The following is a 14,298-nucleotide window of genomic DNA, read 5'->3' as shown; positions in this document are numbered from 1 at the left end:
ACAAACAAATGTGAATGTTAGCTGATGATAATACTAAAATATTTAAGGGAAATATACTGATTTCTGTGATGTATTTAAAATGGCATCCAAAAATAAAATAGATTGGTGTATGGGTTGAGTGAAGGATTTATGGACTGATTTGTGCCACAGCAATATAAAAAGATGTCAATAGAAAAATCCACATGGTGGATCAACATTATTCATTGTAAAAGAATTTTATCTTTGATAAGTTTGAATTTTTCATAATAAAATATTTTAAAAATGTAAGTAATGATCTTTATTATTATTATTATTATTATTCTAGGGATTGAACTCAAAAGAAACACATGAATAAAAAAATGGAAGAAAAATGTAAAGAAAATTTAAAAATAAAATGTCAAATAAGCAAAACATGTTTTACCTTAACTTTGATTAAAATTTTAATATTTTTCAAAAAAGTAATTGACACAGAAGTACTTATTCATATTTTTATAAGTATCAGAATGAAAATACAAAACATGAACAAATATTGAGCCAAAAAATTGTTGAAATTAGTTTGGCATATTTAATATAATTGAACTTTATAATCCTACTGAAAGCAATTAATGTAGGCTGCTTCATTTTGGGGTAAAGGCATATGGTTGTGGCCGTGTCTTCTGGACTGGGATGAACTATGTTCCTTGTGGAAGTAGGCAAGCCGAGCCTGAGCCATATCCAGTATGGTGGTAGCTGTTGGACTAACCATTGATGCTGCAGGGTTTACAGGCCATTATGTTTTACAAGCCATGAAGTATATGGAGACTCAAGTAAAACAAGTTTTTCCAAAGTCTAACAAAATCTGCCATCAGTGGTGGCTATTACAGAGTCCTACAGCAAATAAAGGAAAAATAAGAGATACTCATCAATGAATTATGCTTTTAAATCACCCAGATATAGGAGGATCTCTTTTTACAGCAGCAAAAATCAATGAAGCTGATGATTTACTAGGAAGGTCAAATTAAAAAATGAAGTAAATGTATGATGAATTTTAAGCTCATATTAGTTTATGTACATGATTAACAATTTTTTTAATAATAAAAGTCTACAGCAATCCAATTTTTTGAAAAAAGATTGAGCACCAGCCAAAATCCAAGCCTTGATATAATTTTAAATTTGAGGAATAAATCAGATGATAGTATTTAATGTTCAATAGTTAAAGACAGATGCACATAATTTGAGTAGAAACATTGCTTACTCTCATTCTCTTTAGTGGAGAATGCATTTTTGACATATCATACATAAATGACATGTTAATTCATTTTTCTAGTTGTAAAAGATGCAGAATTATATCAGTTGTATAATCATATATGCGCATAGGGTAATCATGTATGATTTATTCTACTAAACTGGAAGGGGGAATAAGGAAATTGAATGTTTATAGGATAAGCACCTTATTTATTCAACCTTTATTTTTAAAATTTTACTATTTTGAAAAATAAAAATAAACATTTATAAATCCAAAACTAACGTTATGTCTTAGATGTGGTGTCCCCCAAAAACTTGTGTGTGAGAAAATTGCAAGAAGGTTTGAAGGCAAATTGATTGGATTATAGTCTGAGCCTAATCACTGAATTAGTCCCTGATGATATTAACTGAGTTGTAGCTGGAGGCAGGCTGGCTGGGGGTGAGGCTGTGAGGTATATATTTTGTATATGGAGAGTGGAGTCTCTCTCTGATTTCTGATCACCATGTGATCTGTTTCCCTATGCCACACTCTTCTGCCCTATTGTTCCTGCCTCACCTCAAGCCTGAAGAAATGGAGCTAAACTTCTATGGACTAAGATCTCTAAAACTATGAACCCTCAAATAAATGTTTTCTCTTTTAAAATTGTTTCAATCAGGTCTTTTAATCCCAGCCGTGAAAAAGCGGACTAAAATAACCAATGAAATATTTCACATCAAATATAAGTAATATTTTAAGATATTAAGTTCTCATAATTCAAAAAGAAATTAGTGACATTAACTATGGTTAAAAATGTTAATTTTTATAGTGAAGTGATAGACTCTATGAAAAATCAAGGACAAAAAATAATATGCACTTTCTGTTTTCTATGTATTTAGAAACTTGATTCAAGATAAGTATTTTTTAATCATTGTACCACTTCAGAAGATATATGAAATTTTTATAGGCATAAGTTTAGAAATGATCATAACAATGAAAATAATTCAGTTATTACATAATTCATGCTGTACAAAAATTTTCTTAAAACTTAAGTCTAATTGTTCAAAAAAAGCATACTGTTTTATGTGAATAGAACATCATTTCTTTAAAATCAAACTCAGATAAATTTGAATATTGTTTTGTAAAGGAGACAATAAGTAGCATTTAGATAGTATCACCATCTATAAGATGAAAGAAAAAAATAAATTTTCTTTAAAAGAAGTACCATTCTGAAGCAATTATATCAATTTTGGACATTGGGCAGTAGAATTAATTATGTGTAGCATTCATTTTGATACACTACTTAAAATGTGGGAAAAGGATCTTTCCTTTTTTCTTTTTCTTTTCTTGGTGATTAACATACTCCCTGACTGACTCTATAAGTTCTGAAAGACATAATATATTCAAAGTTGTTGGAATGAACAGTATTTTAAGTTAAAGTATTAACACACAACTTTAATCAGCTTAAAAAGACTATCCTTCAGCATTTAACCATTATGAATTAGAACAGTATTAAAGCTAGATATCTAACCACAGACACCTATTGTTTTGTCATGCTTCAGTTGAATCAGATGCCAGAATCTAAACTTTTATTTTTGTAATTTTCATTTTATTATTTAGTTTAAGTGATTGAATAAATAATAATGGGATATAGTGTTTCACGCAAAAATAACTGGAATTTGTATTTCTCAAAGTAGGAGTAAGTAGGAAAGATTAACTTAGGATGTTTGAATCATAATAAAAATGATTTCAGCAAATGTAACTTTGATTTTAATTTTTAATGTACTTATTATGATTTAATTGCTTGTGGAAATTTCTAAGTTAACATTTTGAGATAAGTACATTATCTCACCCCCTTGAAGTTTAAGTATTAGCTATCAAGGCTATTCAAATTTGCTTCAAGAATAATATTTTTGAGATATCACCCTAGATCAAATATTTAGTTTCTGAAAACAGGTGGTATGTGGAAAATTCTTAAGGTGAAGCAGTTGCTATTCATTCTTTTATTTTCAATTCATTTTTTTTATAAAGTCAGGACTGACAGAAACTACAGTAACTTCTTTGTAAACTACTGTTTCTCAACTTTTTCACCCTTTGTGTTCTTGACAACCCCTTTGCAAATTCTTTTGTAACAGATCCAATACAACTGCAAAAACTCCTGCTGCAATTTTCTGGACTCTTCTCTATTTACTAGTCTTTATTAACACAGCATTTTCTATTATGGAAGCACTCCATGATATTGTGTTCCTTTTCATTACCTTTTGAAAATTAAATAATTTGATATTTTAAAAGATGTGGTGAATTAAAGTCATCTTAGATTTATTTTGTATGGCATTAAATATTCATTGTTCTCTAAAGATAATTAATCTATTTGGAATGTAATAAAACAAAATTTGTGCCTTTAATGTTTATAATTACAAAGCAATAATAGAATAAAAATTAGTGGTTTTGAAAAGCACATAGATGCTTTATGCAGAATTTTTCCTTCCAGAATTTATACCCACCAAAAGCCAAATGCCACTTTTCAGTTTAGTCAGTAATGTAGTTATTGGAAAATAATATTTTATCTTATAAATTAATCTCTAAGAGGAAAGAAAACCAACTTTTTTAGAATGGGAGAAAGCTACAAAAACTAAACACCTTAAAATTATGCTTTTATCTTCATTATTTCATACTATGTATTTATCTTCCTAAATTAAAAAAATATATCTATTTCACTATTCCTTAAAAAAAAATATATTATTCTGGTTGAGTGCTTGCTTAGCTCCAGTGAAGCACTGGGTTCAATCCTCAGCACCACATAAAATAAAATAAAGATATTGTATTCACCTAAAACTAAAAAATAAATATTTAAACAAAATAATGAAGTTTATTAAAAAAATATTATTCAAAAAATCTTGTTTGTATTAAAGAAATATATTTGGTAATTTTTAAAACAAATCTAACAAAGAGAACCAAAAAAAATAATAGTAACATTTAATAATTTTATGCATTTAATTTTAAAAGTGTATGAATCTGTTCATTCTTCTTAATATGCTACTTGAGTTTCCTTTTCTTGGTGAAAAAAGATGATTACAATTTCATGTCATTTTAACAGGAGATTCTCATTTAGTCTAACATCATTTTGGTTATACTGAATATCACCTATCATTTCATCTATCCCATTATCTCACACACTTGGTAAGGTTTGAATTGCCACTCAGCAGCATAATATCATATTTTAAGTTCACTCTTTACCTGATATTTAATAGGACAATTCAAGTTCTTATTTCTTTGCAGTCAAAACTAGTGTCAAAGATTGCTTTAAGAAATCAATTTCTTTGAGGATATCCTAAATACCTTTGCTATTTAAATAAAATATATAATCTAGATGCATAATGCATGTCATAAACAAGTTATATAAAATGAAATTAAATTGCTCTACCAGCAAAAATATGTAAGCCATACATTATGTATATGTGCTTCTCATTTTTCAGTACATTTCATTTCAATTTTTGAACTATCATTCACAAATTTACATACAAAAGTAGATCCAGTTTTTGATAAAAAATTGATAACTCTTGTAAATATGAATGTTTCATTATATATACATATTCACCATAAAATTAATATTAATTTGCTAATAATATTAATAGTGTCAATTTTTATCAGTTTGCCTTTTGTGGAATTCTAACTGTTGTCGTCAACGTTACCTTAGTAAATTCTCATGGAAATTCTGTAAATTTTCTTGTGATTAAATTTCATTTATCCCCAAAACATTAAGAAGTGGTTAATTTAGGTAAAGAAAATGATTGTAGATCAAATATTTTATGTTTTCAATACAATGGAGTTCAATGAATGAGGATTTTAACTTGGAATTTGTACAATGGTTTCCTTAGCATGGATATTTCTTAGTAAAACTTGCAGGAGTGGGTGGGAACAACATAACCTTTATACCAGGTGTGTAGGGTTTACTCAATTGCAGTTGGTTTGCTTCTTCTTTTTGCTTTTCCTTTCTTTGTTTTGTTTTAAAGGATAGGTTGAGGTATAATAAAGGTTATTTTCACAAGAAAAGAAGGAAGCACATCTAATTTAAGGATTTAAAATGCAATAATGAGAGATACAATAGCCAGAAGATGAAAGCATATGGTAAGCAAGCCTCACTTCTTACCACTCTCATTTTTACTATCTCACTAAACTGGTGTTTTGATAAATACTAAAACCTTTCTAATCCCTGGATCTTGGTGATTTATTTGAAAATGCCTTAGTTTAGCATACAGGTTGCTTCCTTTTTCTGTCTTACTGGCTCTGCTTCCTCAGAGTTTGGAATATAGTAAGTGTTTAAAAGTAATCTGCTGAAAGAACAAACAACTTTTTTTACAAAATCAAAAACCTAAAATGAAATCAGAGGCCCAAACCAGATCTGTTCCAAAGACACTTTAAGAACAGTTTACCAGGGTTGCCTATAATGTCTTTTTCTCTTTTATTAAGATAGTTTCTTTATGGTTAGACATAACATTAGGATTCATTCTGACATAATTGAAAATGCATGGAATATAATTTGCTCTAATTGAGTTCCCAGGTTTGTTTTTTCCCTTTCACTTCCCTCCTGCCCCCTCTGCCATTCCCTTCCTTCTACTCTACACTACTGACCTGTCTGCTATTTACTTTTAGTTAGTTTATTTACTTATTCATTCATTCATTCATTCATTCGTTTTTTAGTTAGAGTCTTATGGCTATGCATGATGGTGAGACTCATGGTGGTATATCCATATATGTACATAGGAAAGTTAGGTCAGATTCATTCCTCTGTTCTTCCTGCATCATGTTCTTTCTTCCCCCAAGTCATCTTCTTCTAGTTCACTGTTCTTTCTTCTATTTTGATGGAATCCTCCCCACCTTTTCCCATTCTCTCTCTCTCTCTCTCTCTCTCTCTCTCTCTCTCTCTCTCTCTCTCTCTCACTTTGTCTCTCTCTTTTTTCCCCCTTAGTTAGAACTAGATCCCACATACCAGTAAGAACATTCAAACTTTGGTTTTCTGAGTCTGCTTATTTTACTTAGCATGAGAGTCTCCAATTCCATTCATTCACCAGAAAATGTGATAATTTCATTCTTCCTTATGGCTCCATGTGTATATGTACACCACATTTTATTTATGTATTCATCTATTGAAGGGCACTTTGGGTTGGTTCAAGAGCTTGGCTTTTGTGAATTGTGCTGCTATAAACATTAATGTGGCTTTATCACTGTAGAATGCTGATTTTAGATCTTTTGTAAAAATACTGAGGAGTGGGATATTTGGATCATATAGTAGTTCTGTTCCTGGATTTCTGAGAAATCTCCAGAGTGGTTGCACTAATTTGCAGTCCCACCAACCGTGTATGAAAGTAACTTTTTCCCCACGTCCTCACCAAAATATAGTAATGTTATTGTTCTTGATAATTGCCATAGATACTAGAGTGAGATAGAATATCAATAGTTTTGACTTGCATTTCCCTGATTGCTAGAGATGTTGAACATTTTTCATATTTATAGGCCAACTACATTTCTTTTTTTGAGGATCACATTTAGATTTTTGCCCATTTATTAACTGAGTTTTTTGTTATTTGGTGTCGAGTTATATTTTCAGTTTTGAAATATTCTGGATATTAATGCCCTATCTGAGGAACAGGTGGCAAAGACCTTCTCACATTCTGAAACTATAATAAGACTGTTTTTCATCTAGTTTTTGGAGAGTAATCACAGGGAGCAAGGAGAGTAAGACAGGGAAGGATGACAAACTAAATTAGTATAATCTCACACCTACATCTCCAAAACTTTTTTTCCCACCTTATTCATCTTTAGCAATAAAAATGATTTATCACATTTAGTTAATTTTATCTATGCCATGATAAGTAAATGAACTCTCTTATATAAAGTAGATACTCAGTTGTTTGTTGATACTATCTAAAACAAATTCAATTCTTCACATTTGGTTTCTAAAATTAATTTTATAATTATTTACAATGTGTTTAATCTGTGAAAGGGACTACAAAACAAACAAATGAACAAAAAAAACCTCAGGTTCATCATGGGTTAAAGAGACACCATTTCAATTTCCAAGAAACTCAAAGTCTATCAAACTTCTTAACACAACAAAACCTTTGTATTTAATTTTGCCTGATTTTATTTTTCCAGACTCATACTTGCAGAGGTATCATTTGCCTACCTTCATTTTAGATCCCTACTTAACAATGTAATTTCAATTGGTGATGATAGTGAAAAGAATATATAGTGTTTCCATACCACATAAAACATGTATATTTTATATACACATATAAGTAAGTCAAATATATATTTTATGTTTACATTTTCCTATTATGATTCTTTCAAAATTTTCTAGTGCTATAATTTCCATACCACTTTTCTCTGACAAGAGTTCCATTTTCCATTGTAAACTGCCTAAACAATGTACTACAGAATATAAGAGAAGATCATGTATATGAATTATATCTTTTCATTTATATTTTCATATCTGCCATATTACTGATAACATTCCAAATCTTACTAACTATATTTTATTTAAAACTTCTGTAACTTTTCTAGTTTTATTAAGGGATTAATTTTCATGAAATGATTATGATGCTTACAAATTCAACTTCCGTATAATAAAAGTCAATTCCAATTCTGCTATTTACTCACAAGCATACTAATTAGTTTTTAAAATATCATGCTTATAACCATCAAAATATCTTTCTATGTAATTTATTCTTTTTCCTAGCAAAAATCTCATTAGCAGTCATAGGACTCAATAATGTTAATATTCCCTAGATGAATGATACAAAAGATTCATTATCTTTAAACCACACTGGAATCACTGAACTGAATCATTTTGTATGATTACAATTATCTTTCAAGCAATATAAATTTAACTAAATGCTTAAGAGGTCTGTTGACCCAAAGGGCAATGTTAGTCTCTGGCTTGATAATTTAATATATTAATGCCCAAGAAATAATGCCTACTTTTTACTGTAAAGTTTCTTTCCTCTATTTTGAATCAAATAGTCATTTGGGTATGATTAAATTATTGAAAAACTTTTAAGATTTTCTTCTTGAATACTCTTTCTGCATATATACATATCTTCTTATTGTGATGAAGAATTGACATGATTCAACTTTCATAAATCCATTTTCTATAAAATTGCAATTTGAAACATGAAGCGGCATGGTGCCAACCACTTTCAGTAAAACACTAGCATATATTTCAAAAAGACTATTTGGGAAGTTGTAGTTAATTTAAGTATATCTTGACAAGTTGAGTTTAATGTGTACATAAGAAATTCTAATTTTCTCATGAATCTTAATTTTCTTTTTCTTAAGTCAATTATTCTTCTTACATGGAAATTCTTTAAAGCCCTAAGTCAGAATAAGCAATGAAAGAATGTTTTAAAAGATTCTGCATTAGAACTCTTTTACTGGAAAAATTGTGCAATGAAAATTAAATATTTATTCATAAATTTCAAACTCCTTAAATTCCCCTTAAATTTGCACAAGGTCATGATAGAACACAATCCAAAATTTACCACAAGTTAACTATACTTTCACATAACTATTTCTCAAAATAGGCTATACACAGAAATTTCGCAAAGGGTTTTTAAAACTATAAGTGCATGTGCTTCAATCCAAGACAATAGTGTGGCCAGGTCATCAGGATTGTAAAAAACTCCTCAAATTGTTCTACTATGGAAACAAGATTGGAAAACTTTGCTCAGGAGGAATATCCACAGAAGACTAAAGTGTAAAGTGCAAATTACACAGTTCCTTTGAGATTTTCATATTTCTCAAAATTTACTTAGTGATACAGAAAACCTATTAGCATATGTGAAATATTTGATAATGGCTCTGAGGGAGCTTATTGTCTTAACGTCATCAAGAAACTAAAAAAGGACCATTCATATTAGTATAAAATATAACAAATTAAAGATTTAAACAGATAACAAGATAATTGAATGAAACTTTGCCTGGATCAGCATGCTTTTAAAAAATATACATTGTGTATGTATGTATGTATGTAAACATGAAAATATAATATGTATGCACATAATATATGAAATATAAACTTAGATTGCTAGTATCTTAATCAAAATATAATTCAGAGCTCATGTTTTCTGACAAAATTAACTTCCTTTACAATGATTCAAATTGTTGCATTGCCCATCCAGAATTTTCTGTGTGTGCTGTGTGTGTGTGTGTATTTTGTTGTTGTTGTTCTTTTGCAGTGCTAGGATTAAACTCAGCCATACACACTGAACTTACTATGTACTCTTTGAAAGCTATAAGCTAAATTTTATTTATTAACTATCAAATGAAATATTAATACTTGCTTTCACTGAAGCTCTGTGTGAATGCAAGGATCTTTTTATTTTTTACTTATTTGTTGTTTTTAATGTACATTATAGTAGTGTGTATTTTGACATATTATACATACATGGGGTACACTCCATTACAATTTTGATCTAATTCTTTTAGTTTAATATGATGTGGAGTTACACTTATAGCAGGTTTTTAATCAAGTATTGATTTTTCCCTTCCAAATGTTGATTAAATGATTGAAAAAAGCATTACATTGGTTCTCACATAATATAAAGTGTGTTTTTGTAATTTGATTTCCTGTTTGATAAACCTAATTTTGATATTTGTCATTCAGATGAATTATTATTATTAAGCAAAAATATGTCTTTAAACTGTGAAATAAAACAGCTTAAATTTTAAATTGGTAACTTCTGCATACTTTTAATAGAAAGCAAAGAAAACAATTTATTCACTAAAGATAACATCAAATAATGGGCAATCCTTGCCCTATAGAATATATAATGGATTATTGTTTAACTTTCTGTCATATTTAGGTTATTTTATAGGAAATAACTATACTTTCACAATGAAATCTAAAACCCAATCTAACTGTACATTATTAACTATTTTTGGAAAGGCAGATCTCACAGAAGATAAATACTGAATAGTGTCACGACCCCCTTGCCCGCAAGGAAGACGCGACTCAGGAATCTTCTTTCAGCAGTTTATTCAGGCCCTTGATATTCTTCTAATAATTCTTCTAATCCCCGGAATCATAATTGGATGCCCCTCCCAGCCTTAATAAAGCACCTCAAACCCCAATGCGAAGCTGCCACGTGGACCCTTCTCACAGGGTGCTAGAGAACGACACGCCAACTTTCTCTGATAAGGAGTTGACAATACGCCAACTCTCTCTGATATGGAGTTGTCCTTCACAGACCACAGCGGAGCCAGCGCCATCATGTAATGGCGACCACAGTCCACAGGAACGGCTCACCACAGAATAGGTCAATTGTAATATAAAAATTGTACTTGCTATTCAAATTTCATCAAAACATACAGAACTATCAGATAATTACATTGTAATTAAATAATCTTCTTAATTAAAAGCATCCATTTCACTTATTTGGTGAAAATGGCAATATTTTTCTAGGTATTTTCAGAAAAAGTTGCCACCTGGCAGCATCTATGCTTGTAAAACAATCCAGAATAACTTGTACTAATAAAGTGGTACATAAGTGAGTTGTATTCCAATGCATGATGCCTCACAAGAAGGTACAGTAAACCATGTTCTCCAAGGATGATCTTTAATTGCCACAGAAAAATGCTCATGTATGAAAAATCCATAAAATCAACAGGGATTACTTAGAATTGAGCCACATGAGGCTTACTCTACATAGCATGAAAGTTTAGCAAATAAACAACAGTATTTTGCTTTTGATTTTTCATTATTTTTAAGTCCTCTAGTAGCAAATGTTAAATGAAATAGTTATCAACATGTATTTATATGGTAGCCTTTTAATAAAATTTGTAAATATTTAAATTATATTTATAACATTCTGCATTAATTTTTAAATATTATCAATATAAACTTTATACATAAATACAGACATGTGTACACACAAAAGGCAGCAGATATAGGCACACACACACACACACACACACACACATACAGGCTTATCCTGCAAACAGGATTCTCATTGTTCATTATTTATTCCAAATCTATCAGTTACCTCTGTATGTTTGCTATGCAGAATCATAAACAGAACTATTTAGGCAATGTACATAATAGGAAAAAAATATTTGCAAATTATACATATGACAAGGGGTTAAGATTCAGAATGTATAAGGAATTTTAAACAGTCAATGAATGAAACAAATAGATTAATTTTTAAAATGGACAATAGGGTTGGGGTGAATAAGTAAAAAAGTGCTTGTTTAGATGCTTGAAATCCTAAATTTTATCTGCAGTGGGAAAGTGTAAAAGAAAGATGGAAAGAAGAAAGGAAAGAAGGGAGGAAAAAGGGAGGGAGGAAGGGAGGAGGGAAGGAGGGAAAAGAAAGAAAGAGAGAACAAAAAAGATAGGCAATGTTCTTTAATAGATATCTCTCAAAGAAAGACATACAAATATCCCACAGGTATATGAAAAAATGTTCAACATTACTAATCATCAGGGAAATACAAATTAAGATCATAATGAGATATTGATATCACCTTCTCAATAGGAATGTATATTATCAAAACTATAAAATATAACAAGGGATGACAGGACATAGAAAAAAAAAAGATCCCTGTACTCTCTTTGTGGGAATGTGGGTAAATTAGTACAGCCATTATGGAAAATAGTGTAGAGTTTCCTCACAAAATTAAGAGTAAAACTATGATATGAACCAACAATCTCACTATTGGGCATATATCCAAAGAAAATGTAACCATTATGTCAATGTAATCATTATGTCAAAGATCCATCTACAATCTATGTTCATTGCTGTACTCTTCACAATAGTCAAGAAAAGGAAACAACTCGTATGTCTTTCAACTGATTAATGTATAAATAAATATGGTAACTATACCCATGAAGGAATATGGTTTCTTCATAAAAACAATGAAATCGTGACATTTGGGAAAATATGGATAGAGCTGAAAATCATTAAGTGAAACAAGCTAAACACAGAAATACATGTATTTCATGATCTTATTCACATGTCCAAAGTTGGCCTCATAGAAATTGGGAGTAGTATGATTGCTACCAGAGTGGTGAGAGTAGAGATGAAGGAGAAAGAGGGAAAATTTATCAGTGCGTACTAAGTTATAGTTATATGAAGCAAAAAGGTCTCATGTACTACTGTACCATATGATGAATGTAAAAGCATACTGTACTTTTCAAAAAGCTGTAAAAATTTTTTGAAAGTTTTTACCATAACATAATGGTAAATGTTTGAAGAAGTAAGTATGTTTATTCTGATTTAAATCTTAGTGTATAAATGTGTTGTGCATTATTTATTAGAACCTAACATGTACAATTTTTATGGTTTATGTATCAGTTAAAAATAAGTTTTAAAAAATGTTGCAGGGAAATGGATGGCATTAGAGCAGATTACGCTAAGTGAAGTTAGCCAATCCCTAAAAACATTGCCAAATGTCTTCTCTGATATGGGGGGGGGGGCAACTCAAAATAGAGTAGGGAGGAAGAGCATGAAAAGAAGATTACCACTAAATAGGGAAGAGAGGTGGGAGGGAATGAGAAGGAGAAGGGGAATTGCACAGAAGATGGAAGGAGACTTTCATTGTTATACAAAATACATGTATGATGATGTGAGGGGGAAGAAAAAAAAGAGAAAGAAATGTGTCATAGTAGATTGGGTAGAGAGAGGTGATGGGAGGGGAGGGGAGGGGGGCGGATAGGAAGGGCAGCAGAATAAAATAGACACTAGTATTGCTGTATGTATATATGTGGATGCATAACCAATGTGATCTTGCAATCTGTACATGTGGAAAAATGAGAATTCATACCACATTTGAATCAAATGTATGATATGTCAAGATCATTGTATTGTCATGAGCAACTAATAAAAAAAAATTTTTAATGTTGATCTCTTGGGGCTGGGGATGTGGCTCAAGAGGTAGCGCGCTCACCTGCTATGCATGCGGCCCGGGTTCGATCCTCAGCACCACATACAAAACAAAGATGTTGTGTCCGCCGATAACTAAAAAAAAAAAATTAAAATTCTCTCTCTCTTTCTCTCTCTCTCTCTCTCTCTCTCTCTAAAAAAAATGTTGATCTCTTATATGTTGAATTGAGAATAGTGGTTAGCAGAATCCAGGGAGAATATTGATCAGAGTGAGGTTGAAGACATTTGATAAATTCATGCTAAGGTACAGTTAAATAGGGGCAAGATGTTCTTGTGTATTACTCTACACTAGGGTGACTATGGATAACAATCAATGTACATTTTAAAAAGCTAGAGTAAATGATGGACTTTGGAAGTTTCCATAAAGAAGCATAAGTGTTTGAGAATACAGGTATGGTTAACTAGATTTAAACAATGTACAATGTCTACATGGATCAAAACATACAGAAGGTGAAATTCATTTTTTATTATTTAAAAAATTTGAAAGTAACTATTTTGGGAATTGGGCTGGTTTATTGAATTTATTCAATTATTTTGAAGTAATTATTGGAAGTTACATTGTTTTTAATATTAATTTGTTTTAATGTTAATTTTATATCTATGTTATTATTGATCAAAAAATTATTTGACACAAAATCAAGGTGATTTTCTAGTTTTCAGCCGCACTGACAAGTACTGGGTGTTGAATGAGTTTTGGGCAATTTAAATGAATATCTTTACTGAGGAAAATAACTTCTTTCAGTTTTTAAAATATTCAAAAAAGAGCTAAAATCTCATCATAAATTATATAGAGGATAGATAGATGACAGGTAGACAGACATAGATATTCTGTAAATTATCTAAACTACAGATAGATAGGTAAATATATAGATGTAGATATTCTATACACAGACAAATTAAATAGTGTTTGCTATGCTACATTACTATATTTTGGCTAAGACTGTTTGATAATTTAAAATTATGTTTATTTTAGATCAGATATATTTGTTTAATATATTATAACATATTTTCCCATAAGTCATCTCTAAAAACACTTCTCAGATATGGTTCCTTAGAGAAAAATGTCCCAAAATAAAATGAACAGAAATTAATTGGTCATGAATTCCTTGGCATAAATTTGCTTCAAGGGTTTAAAAACACAAAACCATGATAAAACAGTAGCATCATTTAAATATT

General features: G+C 30.2%; 1 protein-coding gene across 4 annotated transcripts in view; it reads right to left on the bottom strand.

Moving 5' to 3' along the window:
• Positions 1 to 14,298, bottom strand: part of LOC101975864 (protein eyes shut homolog) — a 481,285-nt gene that overhangs the window by 407,225 nt on the left and 59,762 nt on the right. The window contains exon 2 of one of the 4 annotated variants that reach the window (XM_078019824.1): positions 13,127 to 13,197. The exons of the other annotated variants lie outside the window; for them this stretch is intronic. The gene's annotated coding sequence lies outside the window, so the exon portion shown is untranslated. The remainder of the gene's footprint in view (positions 1 to 13,126; positions 13,198 to 14,298) is intronic. 4 annotated transcript variants of the gene reach the window in all.

Source organism: Ictidomys tridecemlineatus, chromosome 8 (assembly GCF_052094955.1).
Source record: "Ictidomys tridecemlineatus isolate mIctTri1 chromosome 8, mIctTri1.hap1, whole genome shotgun sequence".
Classification (NCBI taxonomy): domain Eukaryota; kingdom Metazoa; phylum Chordata; class Mammalia; order Rodentia; family Sciuridae; genus Ictidomys; species Ictidomys tridecemlineatus.
Note: the sequence above shows the minus strand (reverse complement) of the source record. Positions and strands in the feature narration are given on the sequence as shown.